Genomic DNA, 14,450 nt, shown 5'->3' with positions numbered 1-14,450 from the left:
CTCTTAGACATTCCGAAAGAGTTAGAGTTCAACCCCAGTTGTATGGTTTTCATATTACTACCGAAGGGGACACGTATATTAGTGATAGTACACTAGTAAATCTAGATGAACCTAACATCTATAAGGAAGCCATGGCATGCCCAAAGTCTATAAGATGGAAGGAGGCGATGGACAGCAAGATTCAGTCCATGTATGACAACCAAGTTTGGAATTTGGTTGACAATGTGCCCGGACGTAAGACGGTTGGGTGCAAATGGATCTTCAAGAAGAAGACCGAAGTGGATGGGAATGTGCACACGTATAAGGCACGACTGGTGGCGAAGGGCTTTACTCAAACTCCCGAAGTTGACTATGATGAGACCTTCTCACCAGTTGCTAAGATAAAATCTATTAGAGTGATGCTAGCCATTGCTGCATTTCATGATTATGAGATATGGCATATGGATGTCAAGACCGCTTTCCTTAATGGGAAGTTGGTTGAGGATGTTTACATGGCTCAGCCAGAGGGTTTTGTCAATACGAAGCATCCCAATAGAGTGTGCAAGCTTGAGAAGTCCATTTATGGACTTAAGCAAGCATCTCGCAGATGGAATCTTTTCTTTGATGAGAAAGTGAAAGAGTTTGGATTTGTACGAAGTGAAGCTGAATCATGTGTATATGTCAAGGCCAGTGGGAGTATAGTTAGCTTCCTCGTTTTGTATGTCGATGACATACTGCTCATAGGAAACGACATCCCGAATCTGCATGAGGTTAAGTCCTGGCTCGGGAAGTGCTTCGCTATGAAGGACCTCAGAGAGGCTTCCTATATTTTGGGAATAGGACTTAGTCAGAATACTTACTTAAATAAAGTACTAAAACGTTTTAGTATGGAAAACTTAAAGAAGGGAGAATTACTGATACAAAGTAATACCAAGTTGAGTAAGACTCAAAGTCCGAATACCGAAGCCGAGATAGGTGAGATGAGCCGAGTACCTTACGCTTCCGCAGTTGGCTCGATCATGTATGCTATGACTTGTACTCGCTCTGATGTGGCCTTTGCTTTGAGCATGGTCAGTAGATATCAAGGGAACCCTGGAAAAGCGCATTAGATTGCGGTCAAGAACATCCTTAAGTACCTTCGGAGGACCAAGGAATGGTTTCCAGTCCTCGGAGGGAGTGATGACTTAAAGTTGCGAGGGTATAGTGACGCTAGTTTCCAGACCGATAGGGACAACTACCGTCCACAATCGGGATGGGTCTTTACCCTTAGTGGAGGAGCAGTGACTTGGAAAAGTTCGAAGCAGGAAACTGTAGCTGATTAAACGTGCGAATCAGAGTACATTGCAGCGAGTGAAGCATCAAAGGAGGCAATATGGTTGAAGAACTTCATTGGTGACCTTGGAGTTGTGCCTACCATAAAGGAGCCCATGGAAATTTTCTGTGATAATGAAGGAGCGGTTGCCTTGACCAAGGAACCGAGGGATCATGGTAGATCTCGGCATATCGACATAAAATATCACTTTATTAGACATCGAGTAGAAGAAGGACACCTCGTGGTTAAGAGGATATCATCAGAAGATAACCCAGCAGATCCACTTACGAAGGGACTGAGCAGGGTTAAGCACTTGCAGCATGCTAGGAGTATTGGGCTGAAGGATGATATTAGTTTAGATTAGATAGTTTTAGAAACATGTAATAGATAAATGTAATTGACATTTGATGATTAAATAAAGGAGTATTATTTATAAGTAAAGTTACTGTCTTATGTTAATTGTTTAGCTATTGTTTCACTTTGCATGTTTTGACTTCTAAAATAATTGAGTTTATTAAAAATAATCGAATTATTCAAACAGTCCACAATCGTTCATATGTTGGAAGTATGTATGAATGAAGATTGTCATGAATTGGTGTGTAGATTGTCTAATTGGTATTAGATACAGCAAAGGTTGCTGCAACGTTCATGAGTGCTTATGAACAAGTTTTGAGCATTGGAATAAACCCGCGCTTGCTGGAATCACCTTAAAGTGATTGCTAAACGATAATATCATATGGTCTTAGAACCTAGATATATGGTTTATTATTTATTGATTGGTTGTACATTGATAATGCGAAACCGCATCAGTAAATTGATGTCATAAAACACATTGTTGTGTATAATTGATTGATCGATAAGTAAATGCATATAAGTCGAAGTTTATCTGTTACTTTTATCCTAAGATGGTAAAAGCGATATCATGGTCGCTCGATGATTTGATTTGACTTATGTGTCGATCCCGGTCAGGACTAAATTGATGTGTTCAATTAAGTTCTATGTCAAATAAATCTGAAATCGAGAAAATAGTTGTTGGGCAATAAATATGACAATGGTTCATGAAATTGTCTACACAATATCAAAACAGAGGACTGTACGATCCCTTATCTAAAGGACAGGATACTGATAAGATCAGAGTTGACAGCGTGTTTGAGAGCTACGATTGCTAATCGGATGGTGTTTGCATTTATAGTTACTAGACTTATCCAAGTGGGAGATTGTTGGATTAGTGTCTAAGGCTGTAACTATATTTGGTAAGTACTTGACCCGATTGTGCATGGTCCTTTCGGGTTGCCTTCACCATAGCAACTTGACAAGGTGATTTTTATAGAAAGAAGAGATATTATTATTATTAATGTATTATAAGAATAATATGTTAAAGGAATAATAATATTATTTAATTAATATAAGTCATAAATTGATTAGGAATTAATTTGGTGACCTAAAGAGATTAATTGAAAAAGGGGCATAAACTGTCAAATGTATGATAGTTGTGTTTTGAGCTAAGGATCTTTATGGATATGGGGGTGGACGATTTTAGGGATATGGATCTCCTAGAAATCGTCCAAAGGCTTATCTAGAATGGTCTTTAGATTGCTTTGAGGCTAAGTTATCCAATTAGGGTTTAAGGTGAAACCTTAGGAGCTCACAGTATAAATAGACCCTTAGGGTTGAAGAAATCGGCCACTCCATGTTTGAGGAAACCTTAGAGCCGACTTCTCACCTCTCTCCCTCTCTTAAATCATCTTCTTGCTAGTTGGTGTTTGTAAGCCATTAGAGGAGTGACATTTGTGACTCTAAGCTCCAAGAAGAAGAAAGATTTCAAGCAAGTAACTCAAGGTATTATTCTAGATCTGTTTTCATATGTTTTGATTGTTAGTTTACATTAGATCTAGCCATGAAAGTCTTGGATATATTGCCTGTTCAATTAGAGAAACCTAGATCCAAGATTTAGGGTTTGTATGTGCATATAGGAAAGTTCTTATGGCTAAAACCCATCAGAGTTAGTGATAATGATACTAGGTTACGTCAAAGTAAAACTGAGTTGCTTGAAGCGAAGCACTGTCCGAGTTTCGAGTCATCACTTTAACCAGTGAGTGCATAGTTACTTTCATCTTACACATAGATATGAAGTATTTAAGATAATTACATGCTAGATGTGCATATTATCTATGTTCCTGATATATATGCTAGATGAAAATTTTATACATGTTTTACTTGATTTAAACTGTATATATATATATATATATATATATATGTGTGTGTGTGTGTGTGTGTGTGTGTATTTTTATACCTATAAATATATTGGATAGAGATGGGTAGATAAATATGAAATAGATGATGAGAGGCCTTGAGTTTAAAGATGATCTAATCATCTAGCGGAGTATAGATGATGACCATAAACTATTCTAGACAGTCTAGTGGAATGCTAGCAGGCTCGCAACTTGTAAGTGTTCACTAGTTGTACTCCATCCCCCTGGTTTCCATAGTGACATATATTGATAAGGAATCCCCTAAGCATTATTGTCTATCCTGAAGATGATCCTTAGGATAGGTCCCTTGAATCAAACGCTTTAGGGACGGAAAGTGAGGATAACGAGAATATGTAATTAGGTTGAATGATTTGATAAAATATATAATAAAAAGAATTTAATTATTGTGGGTTGAAAACCCTATGTGTTCACCAGGATCTCAATCCCGACCCACTCAGTTTTTTTGTATTACAGGTAGTGGCACGATAGCACATGTGTGATGATTAAAGGAGAGGGATTATAGGCCAGTTGAATAATAGACGTTTGTAAGGCCTGTAGTATTTCCATTTATGCTTATGTACTATATTGACAATGACATCCCGAAGTTTTTAATACAAATAAAATACATTTCTTCGGAAATGATTTGATAATACTATTATCATAATTTTGTGAACAAATTCCGCAATATTATTCTTCAAAAAAGATACTCTAATTTTAAATAATTATAATTAAATAAGTCTTTTCTGCCTGTGAAATTGGTGATGTCACGAATTTGCCAATAAAGTCTAAATGAAAATTGTAGCACTCATCGATAGTATGCGTTGATATAAAAACATCGAAAACGGAGCTCGTATAAGAAAGATACGAGTTTTAGAAACTAATTAATCTCGTAGGGTATTAAGATTATGAATTTATATCAAGTAATATCCTTGTTGATCTAATCATAACTAGTTGTGAAAAAGGTTTGATCATAGTCAATGTCATGAGTATGATGAGGACCATATTCAATGACATGAGTATCAGAAAATCCTTTTATAACAAGTCTTGCTTTAAATGTGTATATTTATCCAAGTGATGTATTCTTTCTAGAAGAATCATTCACTCCTTCTACACTTGCTATTAGGAGGAAGTTTAATCAAGACCATACTTGATTATTATACATGATTTACATCTCATGTTCAAGACTCTAATTCATCTATCAGATTCGAGATCCGATACAGCATCTTGGTAGTTGATAGATTTATCAAAAAAAACATCAAGAAGAGCTCATCAATTAGAGACTCCACGTTTCTCAAGTCACAGATGATTTCTACCACTAATGTGAACAATTTGTGTTTGTGAATAGCTATTACTCACCGTTTCACAATTCCTTGTGAAAACTAGTGCCAACTATTACTACATCATGCTATGGATCTTGAGTTGCTTCAAGTTCCATGTGCATCCTACTTGCTTGATCATTAGAAGCTGCTTTCTAATAACTTAGATTTCAAAGGAATAAGAGAACTTGATCTTGGTGGGTTTACATATAATAATCTAAGCCATATTTAGAGAATTATATAAATATATATTGAGTAGATTTTGGGTTTAGAAGCTTTGTTCCAATATATGCTTCAAATCCACAAAACATTTAAATAAAATAGGGGTGGAGCCTTTCCATACAAAAAACTTATAAAGAAAATGTTCGATCTACATATTCGTTTGTATTTGTACTTAAGGTACATGTGATAGGTGTTATCCAAAGGAAATAAGAGGACATTTCAACTTATTATAAAGTAAATCTTACCAGGTAAGATTTAATTCATCCGTTATTATCATTAAGACTTTAGATAGTTCTTATCAGTTTGTATCTCAACTTTATATTTGATTCCTTCAACAAAGATTTCACAATTATGTTTTAACACGTGAAATATAATTATAACTACTATTGTTGTTAATAAAGTTAATTGGGTACCTTGTGCTAAATATTAGACATTCATTAGAAAGGAAGTCATACACCATAGTGTATAGTTCCTTAATAATTATTTTATATACACTTTAGTGAAAATATCATTTGGAATCTTTTATATATAAATAAGATTCACATATTTTAAATAAACTACCCTTTCTTAAAGTTGGAATATGTGTATTTCGTTCATATAATAAAGATAACAATGTCCTAGATAAGTTTGATATAAAACAAGTTTAAGTAAAAGGTTCTTGCATATAGAACTTAATTTTATTTATTAAAATATTGATATTTACTTTATAATTCTATTAAGAGATATAGTCTCATAAATAGAAGGTTAGTCATTTCCGAATATGGAGGTGATCGTTATGAAAAATGATTTAAGTAAATAGTCAATCATTCATAAATTAAAATAATTAAGATATATATATATATATATATATATATATATATATATATATATATATATATTATATTTATACAAGCTAAATTAAAACATACATTTTTACAAAATAAACATTGTTTCATAATACAAGTACATTATGTTCCTAGCATAATTAATAAACTAAACTCCAGGAGTGTAGTTCCAACTTGATTGTGCTCAACTGGTTACTCTTCTATAAATATATGTAAGCCATTTACAAATGTTATGTTAACATTTAAGTACCAAGTACTTGAGTGTCATATCAAAAGTAAGATTTCTATATAGTAGATACCGGAAGTACTAGTCTCTTCCGGACTTTCTTTTTAGGTAAGAGGAGTGATACCTCTTCTAGTGTCTAGTTTCTCCACAATAGAAACATGATCCATCTATGTGTTCCTTCTTGGATATTTTAGGCTTAAAGGTGCCCTTTCCATGAGTTAATAGCCTCTTAGAGCACACAAAGTGACTCTTTTCAGTCTTGCATTCTTCCTCTGTATGAACTGCTTCATACCGAATATCACTATATCTTCAAAATATTTGCTCAACCTGACGAAACATATAAAATACTTTTAAGCCTTCCAGATCCTCCCAGAGGTCTAGAATAACTGAATAAAATATCTCTATAGAAACATCATCAAAATCATTGTTATGCTTCCACCAAATATTATGATTTTTTATGTTCTTAATATAAGGTTGTTCAGGAATAGGTCCTTTACGAACATATAATTTATTTTCCCTCTGGACATTATCTTTCAAAACATTCGTCCATTGGAAAATATTGTACCCATTGAATGTTAAATGTTCACGTTGATTTACAAGATCATACTGAGGCATGGTAGTAAGAATGCATTTGGTTCAAATCTACAAATTTAACAAAATTCATTGATTATTTTAAATATTTAAACTCTTTAATAATTAATACCCTTTTAGTTTCTGAGAAAACATTAATTATCAAATTCTAGGATCCAAGTTGTGAAATAAATAAACGGTTAGTTGACCTTTACCCCATTCGTTTTAATCCAACCCGGTAGATATCAATTATCAATTATATCCTAGTATATAATTCTTAGATTTATGGGATCTCTAATAACAAATTTAATTAGACATGTTTGATCCCTTCTATGCCTCAGATTTCTCTTGCTTAGGTGACATTTATCGCAAAATATTTCCGATCAAATCATCCAGTTTGAAAAAAAGTATTTAATCAGCCTATAACTTGGTTATAGAAATCGTGAATACACCCCGACCATCAAAAGATAACACTAAGTGGTTAGGTGACCTTAATCCACAGGTGTATACAAGATATATGTCAGTGTTCTTCAAAATAGATTGCATACATTTGAGGTTTTTAAGGGGTCTTTTTATGTTTTATAATTCTAGTTTTAAAAATATATGATATCATGGTTATTACATGCATATAATAAGCCATGGTACCAATTTTCAAAAGAAATCACTTTTAAATGTTCTATATAAAAAGCTAGTTTTTATATAATTTGAAGCGATTCAGTTATAAATTTAATAATTGGTGTTAAGTTTGAGTTTGAGCGCATTTGAACATTTTATATCTCCAATAAAACTTCATTTTATTACTTATATGTATAGAGTTTGTATAAGTTACAAAATCACTATTTTAAAACTTATAATTTAGTATTTCAAAATTTGTCGTTATTAACGTTTTCATAAAACCGAATTTTATTTTAAAACAGTAACTTGTTACATCTTATATCCACATTATAAATTTTAAAAACCAAACTCCATGTGATGTTTATTTGGTCAAAAATTATGTTAGCATGTGAAAAACTAATTTATGAACCACATAATAATTGCATAAAATAAACAACACAAGCATGAATAAAACATATGTGCATAAACATAACCAACTAATGAGATTTTTATGAGCCAACACAAAAGATGCCAAATTCATTCCTAAATGGACATTTAAAGGGACCAAAAAAATCTCCTAGTAATGTTAATGTAGAAGCTCCTGCTTGAAAAAGCTTATTGAAAGTAATATTTCAACAACATGCAACACTTTCAGAAAGTGTAGTAGAAACTGTCACAAAAGGCCCGACAACCGATAAGCAAACAACCAACAGTGACATATTTAGTGATAGTTTCCAGAAAGTGTCACAAATTTCCTTGCACCTTTATAAGTTGAGAAAATTGCCTTTTGGTTTTCAAAAAAATACTCCAGATTCATTTCTTGTTATATTTTTGTACATATAAATTATTTCTAAAGACTAATCTATTACTTACAAAAATAAACCAAAAAAACTAATATATTTAATTTACCACATACCATATGAATAAATAAATTATTACAATCATTTTTCAATAAAAATAACAAACACAACAACACAACGGGTCATTGACTAGTTTATGCACATCATGCATATTAACATACACATAAAACAACATTTGTTTATTTAAGACAACTTTAAATGACAAAATATGCATGAAAAATTTTGTCACATAATATAACATTTATAAAGTTGTCATAGAAAATATGTATGAACTCATTTTCTTACAAAAACATGTTATCCATATTTTCCAAAAGCTAAGATTTCCAAAAGTCATAAAATCTAACCAAACTTGCAAGGATGGCTCTGATACTAATTGTTAGGTTTTTATTCAAGAATTAGTTTAACAAAAAAAAGATTTTAGCAAAGAAAGACTTGAGTATTTGTAGCGCTCGTGTTTCTGGGCTAAACATTAAAGACGATGTAATAGTCTAGGTCAACTATTGTAACGTGTTTTGAAGTAATAAGAATAAATTATGTGAATTTATGTACTTTATACTTAATTATTATGATTTAATAAATTAATGATAAAATTAAATGTCAGATAAACCCGATATCTATGAAGAAAGTTGTAGTGGTTAAAACAAGGATTCTGGAGATATAAAGAATACCGAAATCCGAGTTACAACGAAGAAGTTATGACCTGTCGAAGTTTTGCGACAGAACCGGCACGACGCTGTGTGACGTAAAAAGTGAGTTTGCGATAAAGTGCTTCTTAGCCTTAGTGATCTAAATGAAATTCATAGTAAATGTTAAACCGAGAGCGATCATAAAAATAACGCCCAAATCTGACTACGTATGAGGAAGTTATGATTTTTCTAAGTTTCCGCTTAGCAGTGTGCAGTCCGAAACTCGAATTTTAGATTGAGTGATTTTTAGCCGAAACAACCTAAACGAAAATCGAAAATATAGTTGATAGTAGTTCAACGGTAAAAAGACAGATGAAAACAAACGTCGGATGAAGAAGTTATGAATTTTTAACGGACTTTTCCTATCCCGGCGTGTTAAAAATATAACTTTAAAAATAAAGTCAAAATTAGCGGACAGAGTCTAAACGAAAGTTGTAGAGTATAATCTCACCTACGTGTGGATATAAAGAACGTCAAAAATTGAGCCCGTATGCAAAAGATATGAATTTTTGAAGTTTTAAATATAAAATTCGAAGCTTATCCGAAGCCGTACGCCCAGCGTACTCGGACTAGGTCAGAAGTTGACCACGTCGACCTCTTTCTTCGGACGAAGGAACGTATCTCACCCCATCGACATGTCTGAGGCCCGGATAACAAACCAATGCCGGTGTCACGTCTCGTACGCCGAGCGTACCGAAGTTACACCCAGCGTAGCACCTCGCAAGGCAGTACGCCCCGCGTACATGAAGATTATACCCAGCGTAATGTGAGGCATCAGCCTTCTATAAAATAGCAAGCGAAGCCCTCCAGAAATGGTTGTTAATTATAATACTCTTTCACTCTCAATACCCTCTCTAGCTACTCTAAACCACCCTAAGCCTAGGGAACATCCCTAACACCCGAAGCAAGTCTCGAAGCCCCTAAGTCCCCGAGAAAACAAATTTTACGATTCAGAACTCTGCCCTCGCAGAGCCTGGTTTTTGCGAAAACATCTCAGTTTCATCGAAAAAGATTGTTTTAAGGGACGAGGTGTTGTCCAATCACCGTCTTATCAAGTGAGTGTATAGTCACTTTCATCTTACACATAAATATGAAGTATTTTATATAAAATACGTGCTATGTGAATATATATTGTTTGTTTATTTGAGATGGATGTTGAATGAATGATTTATACAGGTTTTTAATGATTTAAACTGTATATGTATTTTATATGTATAAAAATGATGGGTAAAATATGGGTAGATGAAAGAGTTGGTAGGTGATGAAAGATGAGTTGGATAAATGAGATGATCAGTGATATAGATCATGAGTTGAGGGTGAGAGGTGGAATATGAGAGAAGCCCTTACCCAAACATTGGCCCCCGTCATTCAGCAGAGTATGGATGACAACCATGAACTATTCTAGACGGTCCGTGGAACACTAGAAGGCTCGCAACCTGTAGGTGTTATGAACTATATGTTCATCAGATGTACTCTAAAAACCCATTGACATGTATTACAGGTGGATTCCCGTGAATAATACTGTCGATAAATGAGAGCTATAGACTTAGCACATGTTGTATAAACCCTGACATCTATGGACTTAGTGTCTATTGTATAAACCATAGCAGCTATGGATTTAGTGCATGTTGTATAAACCCTGGTGATGATGTACTTCGTGCCTAATCCTTAGGAATGAGTGATACATGATTCTTAGGGTAAATCGTTAAGAAGTAACCAAGACAATGGGGATGGGTAATCGGGTTAATTGTTTGATAATAAAACACAATAACTTTATTATTGTGGGTTGAAAACCCTATGTACTCACCAGGTTTCCCAATCTGACCCACCCAAGTTATTTTTATCACAGGTGTTAATACGAAGCTACGTTACACTGAGAGATTAAAGTAGATGTAAAATCACTAGTGTAAATGAATGTAAGTTCTGTTTATGCTTATGTTTTTGTATTGACGATGACATCCCAAAGTTTTAAAATGAATAAAATACATTTCCTCAGAAATGATTTGATAATATATTTATCATGTTTTTGGGAACAAATTCCGCAACATATTTCTTTAAAAGATACTATGATTTTTAAAATCAAGCATAAACAAATCGGTCTTTTCTGGCCAAGAAATTTGGGGATGTCACAGTATTTTTGAACAATTATAAACTAGTTATAACCAACCGTGGATCTTCTTGCAAAGTTCGGAAAGAAAACAAGCACCAAAGAAGAAAAAGAAAAAGAAGAAGATGAAGAAGAAGAAGAACAAGAACAAGAACAAGAACAAGAACATAACAATCTTTATAGTCTTTGAATCATCAAGGGGAGGCTTGAAAGTTGATGGAGAATGTGGAAGCCTTTGACACCAACAAGAACTCAACTTCATTTAAGATGTCAGTCTTGTAAAACTCTTAAAACTCTTAAGCTTGAAGTTCATAACCAATATGAACTTCAAGAGAGCATAAGTGCAAGAAAGTAAACCTCTTCCAACATTACAAGTGAATGAGAGAGTGAGAGAGAATGCATTTTCAGTAATTACAAGTATCAACCACCAAAATGAAATCCTTCTCTTTTAATGCTTAAAGTGAAGTAATTAACCATTAGTTCCTTACACTTTTAGACATGCATGTACCTATTGTTTCATGCATGCTTTCTTAGGCTTAAGGCATTTCAATAAACAGATGAGAAAAGCCATATCTTGTCCCCCTTTAGCAACCTACGGCTCCAAGGTCAAAAAAAGAAAGCCAAACTTGTGAATTTTATAAACTATATTTATAAAACATAATTCTGAACATTTAGGTAAAAGATAACAGAACTTATCTAGTCTAAAATATTGTGCATGACTTATTAATTCATACAATGTGAAATAATGTGTTACTTGTCATCTGTAAAATAATTAGTTCCATTAAATAAATATTTTCCAATTTATTATAATAGTTTTTCGAATATTTATCAAAATAAATTTCTAATAAATAATGAATTGTATCAAGTTCTTGTTAGTGTGGCCCATTAGTATCATATGTTAATTAGCAATATCACTTTAATATGAATCTTGAGCATACTAGATCTTTCAGTTGATTGGATTAAAGAGCCCAAAGGAGATTTCCTCTCTTGTAATTTCACCCAATACGCACAACTCTGGCAGAATTGAACAAACCACCACGAACCAACACAATGCAAGATCAAGTTGACGATATTGTTCATCGTCACATCATGACAGAAGAGGCATCACTACATGGCATCGAGACTTCAGGTATTCTAGGGTTTTTCAAGGGTTTCGACTTTTAGAGTAAGAAGGATAAGTTTTCATCCATCCAAAAACGGGATTTGGCTCCTTTATTTATAGTAAGGTGGTTTGAAACCCTAAAGATAATACCAAATTTATTAGTAATTATCTAGGCTTTTGGTAATTATCCAATAATCAAACCATTCTAGAATATTCCATATTCTCCATGTTTTCTAATTAATTAATTAATTAATCTATTAATCAATTAACAAAACAAGTTTCTAAAATAAATATCTTTATAGTTCTGCTTTATTTTGTTCTTGCGTGTAACCTAAAAAGACACTGCTATTTATAGTAATATTGTTGGACTTTTTATGGCTATGGCCCTATTCTCCATCACCTTCGACTAGGTCAAATGAGTTTTCAAGGCATGTCTAAATTGAGTTGAAGAGGATTACTTGGTAAACAAAAAGGTTTTTTTATTTAAAGTTCTATAAAGATTGTGTATATTGCAAGCTAAAACGAGTGAGATTTATGAGTGGTATTCATACAACAAAAGGATCACTTGACTATTTCCATTCAGATTTTTAGGGATCGGACCTTATTGCTTCGAACGGTGGAGATATTTATATGCTCATATCAATTATGATTTATCCAGGAAGGTGTGGTATATCTTCTTGAAACACAAGGGGGATAGTTTTTCTACCTTCATAAATTGGAAAGTACAAGTTGAAAACAAATCAGGATTGGTGGTAAAGTATCTTCGTATGGATAATGGACTTGAGTTTTGATCAGAATAGTTTAATGCCTATTGCCAAAAAAAGGGATCACTCGATATCGCACAGTAGTCCATACGCCTCAACAAAATGGTGTAGCCAAAAGAATGAATCACACCATTATGGAGAAGGTCTGATGTATGTTTTCCAATTCCAAGTTGCCAAAGTACTTTTGGGCGGAGGATGCTTCTATTGGTTGTTATCTTATCAACCTATCACTCGCAAGAGCAATTGAGAAGAAAACTCCATTTGAGTTATGGTATGGGATGCCTGTCGATTATATAGATTTAAAACCTTTTGGATGCCTAACTTATGAACAAGTTGATAATGGGAAGTTAGAACCGAGAGCAATCAAATGTGTTTTTATTAGGTACAATTCGGATGTACAAGGGTGTATGGAGATCAGATCTAAAGAATGTTATTATCTCAAGAGATATTACTTTTGATGAGTCTGCTATGATTCAACCAGTTTTCAACTCCTTTAAAAGTACATATGTGTCATCCAAAGCAAGTAAAGAGAAATCTCAAATGGTGGTGGAGCTTCCTACTTCACCTTCCACTTCTATTCCATGTTCTATAGAAAAATCAAGAAACTTCCTCGTCTAATGATCTCGTTGTTGTTGAAGAGTTAACATCTTCACCACCATGAGCCACTCCTCCATGCATTGCATGAGATAGACCTAGAAGAGAATTTGTACCTCCAAAGACGTATGGTGAAGCTGATCTTGTTGCTTATTCCTTTTTTGTTCCTGATGATATTAAGTCTAAACACTTAAGTGATTGGATGATTGCAATGCAAGGTGATATGGAGTCCTTGCATAACTTAGGATTAAGTTCTTATTTTGAAAGAAAGAAGACCAGTCAAATGCAAGTGGGTCTACAAGCTCAAGGAATCTGTCAACCCATATGAGAAACCAAGGTACAAAGCTTCGATAGTAGCTAAAGGCTACACTCATATTCGTGGTATTGATTACACTGATTTAGGTGGTGTTGTCTTTTCGAAGCGAAAGTTCATGAAGTCTGCGGACCACCTCTACAACCTTCTGCAGCAGAAGAGATGAATCAAACGGTTAAAACATCTAATAAGAAGCAGTTTGTTTTTTAACATCCGCAGAGTGCTACAGTAAACTGAAATTTAAATAAACTAATTTTATAAACTGAAAATAGTTCTCAACACCAAATTTTTAATAATTCTAGTCTTGAAACATGGAAAGAATACTAAAAAGAACATGTACACAAACAAAAATATAAAATTTCTAAAAAAAAATCTAAAAATGTAAAAGAAGCTAACAGTTTTATTCTAGAAAAAAACTAATTTTAAAAACCATAAAAAATCAAAATAAAAAAATTAAGAAAATATTGCAAACAATGTCTAAAAAATTCGTAAAAGAAATACAAATGTTAAAAAAGATACAACCGAAACTGAAAATATTATTAACAGAAACGGTAAAAAAATTTAAAAATCATTTTTTTTTTAAATCAGGTTATAAAAAATTGTGGAAACTATAAAAGGAAATTGTATCAAATCCGTAAATCAAAGGTAAAAAAAATCAAAGTTTAAAACAAATTTTTTAAAAAAAAATCACTTGGAAAAAATGAAAGCCGAAGAGGTTTGAAGTGGCAA

This window comes from Lactuca serriola, chromosome 4 (genome assembly GCF_051521515.1).
Source record: "Lactuca serriola cultivar US96UC23 chromosome 4, Lser_US96UC23_V15, whole genome shotgun sequence".
In the NCBI taxonomy this organism is placed as follows: domain Eukaryota; kingdom Viridiplantae; phylum Streptophyta; class Magnoliopsida; order Asterales; family Asteraceae; genus Lactuca; species Lactuca serriola.
The sequence above is the reverse complement of the archived record's forward strand: the minus strand, read 5'-3'. Positions refer to the sequence as shown.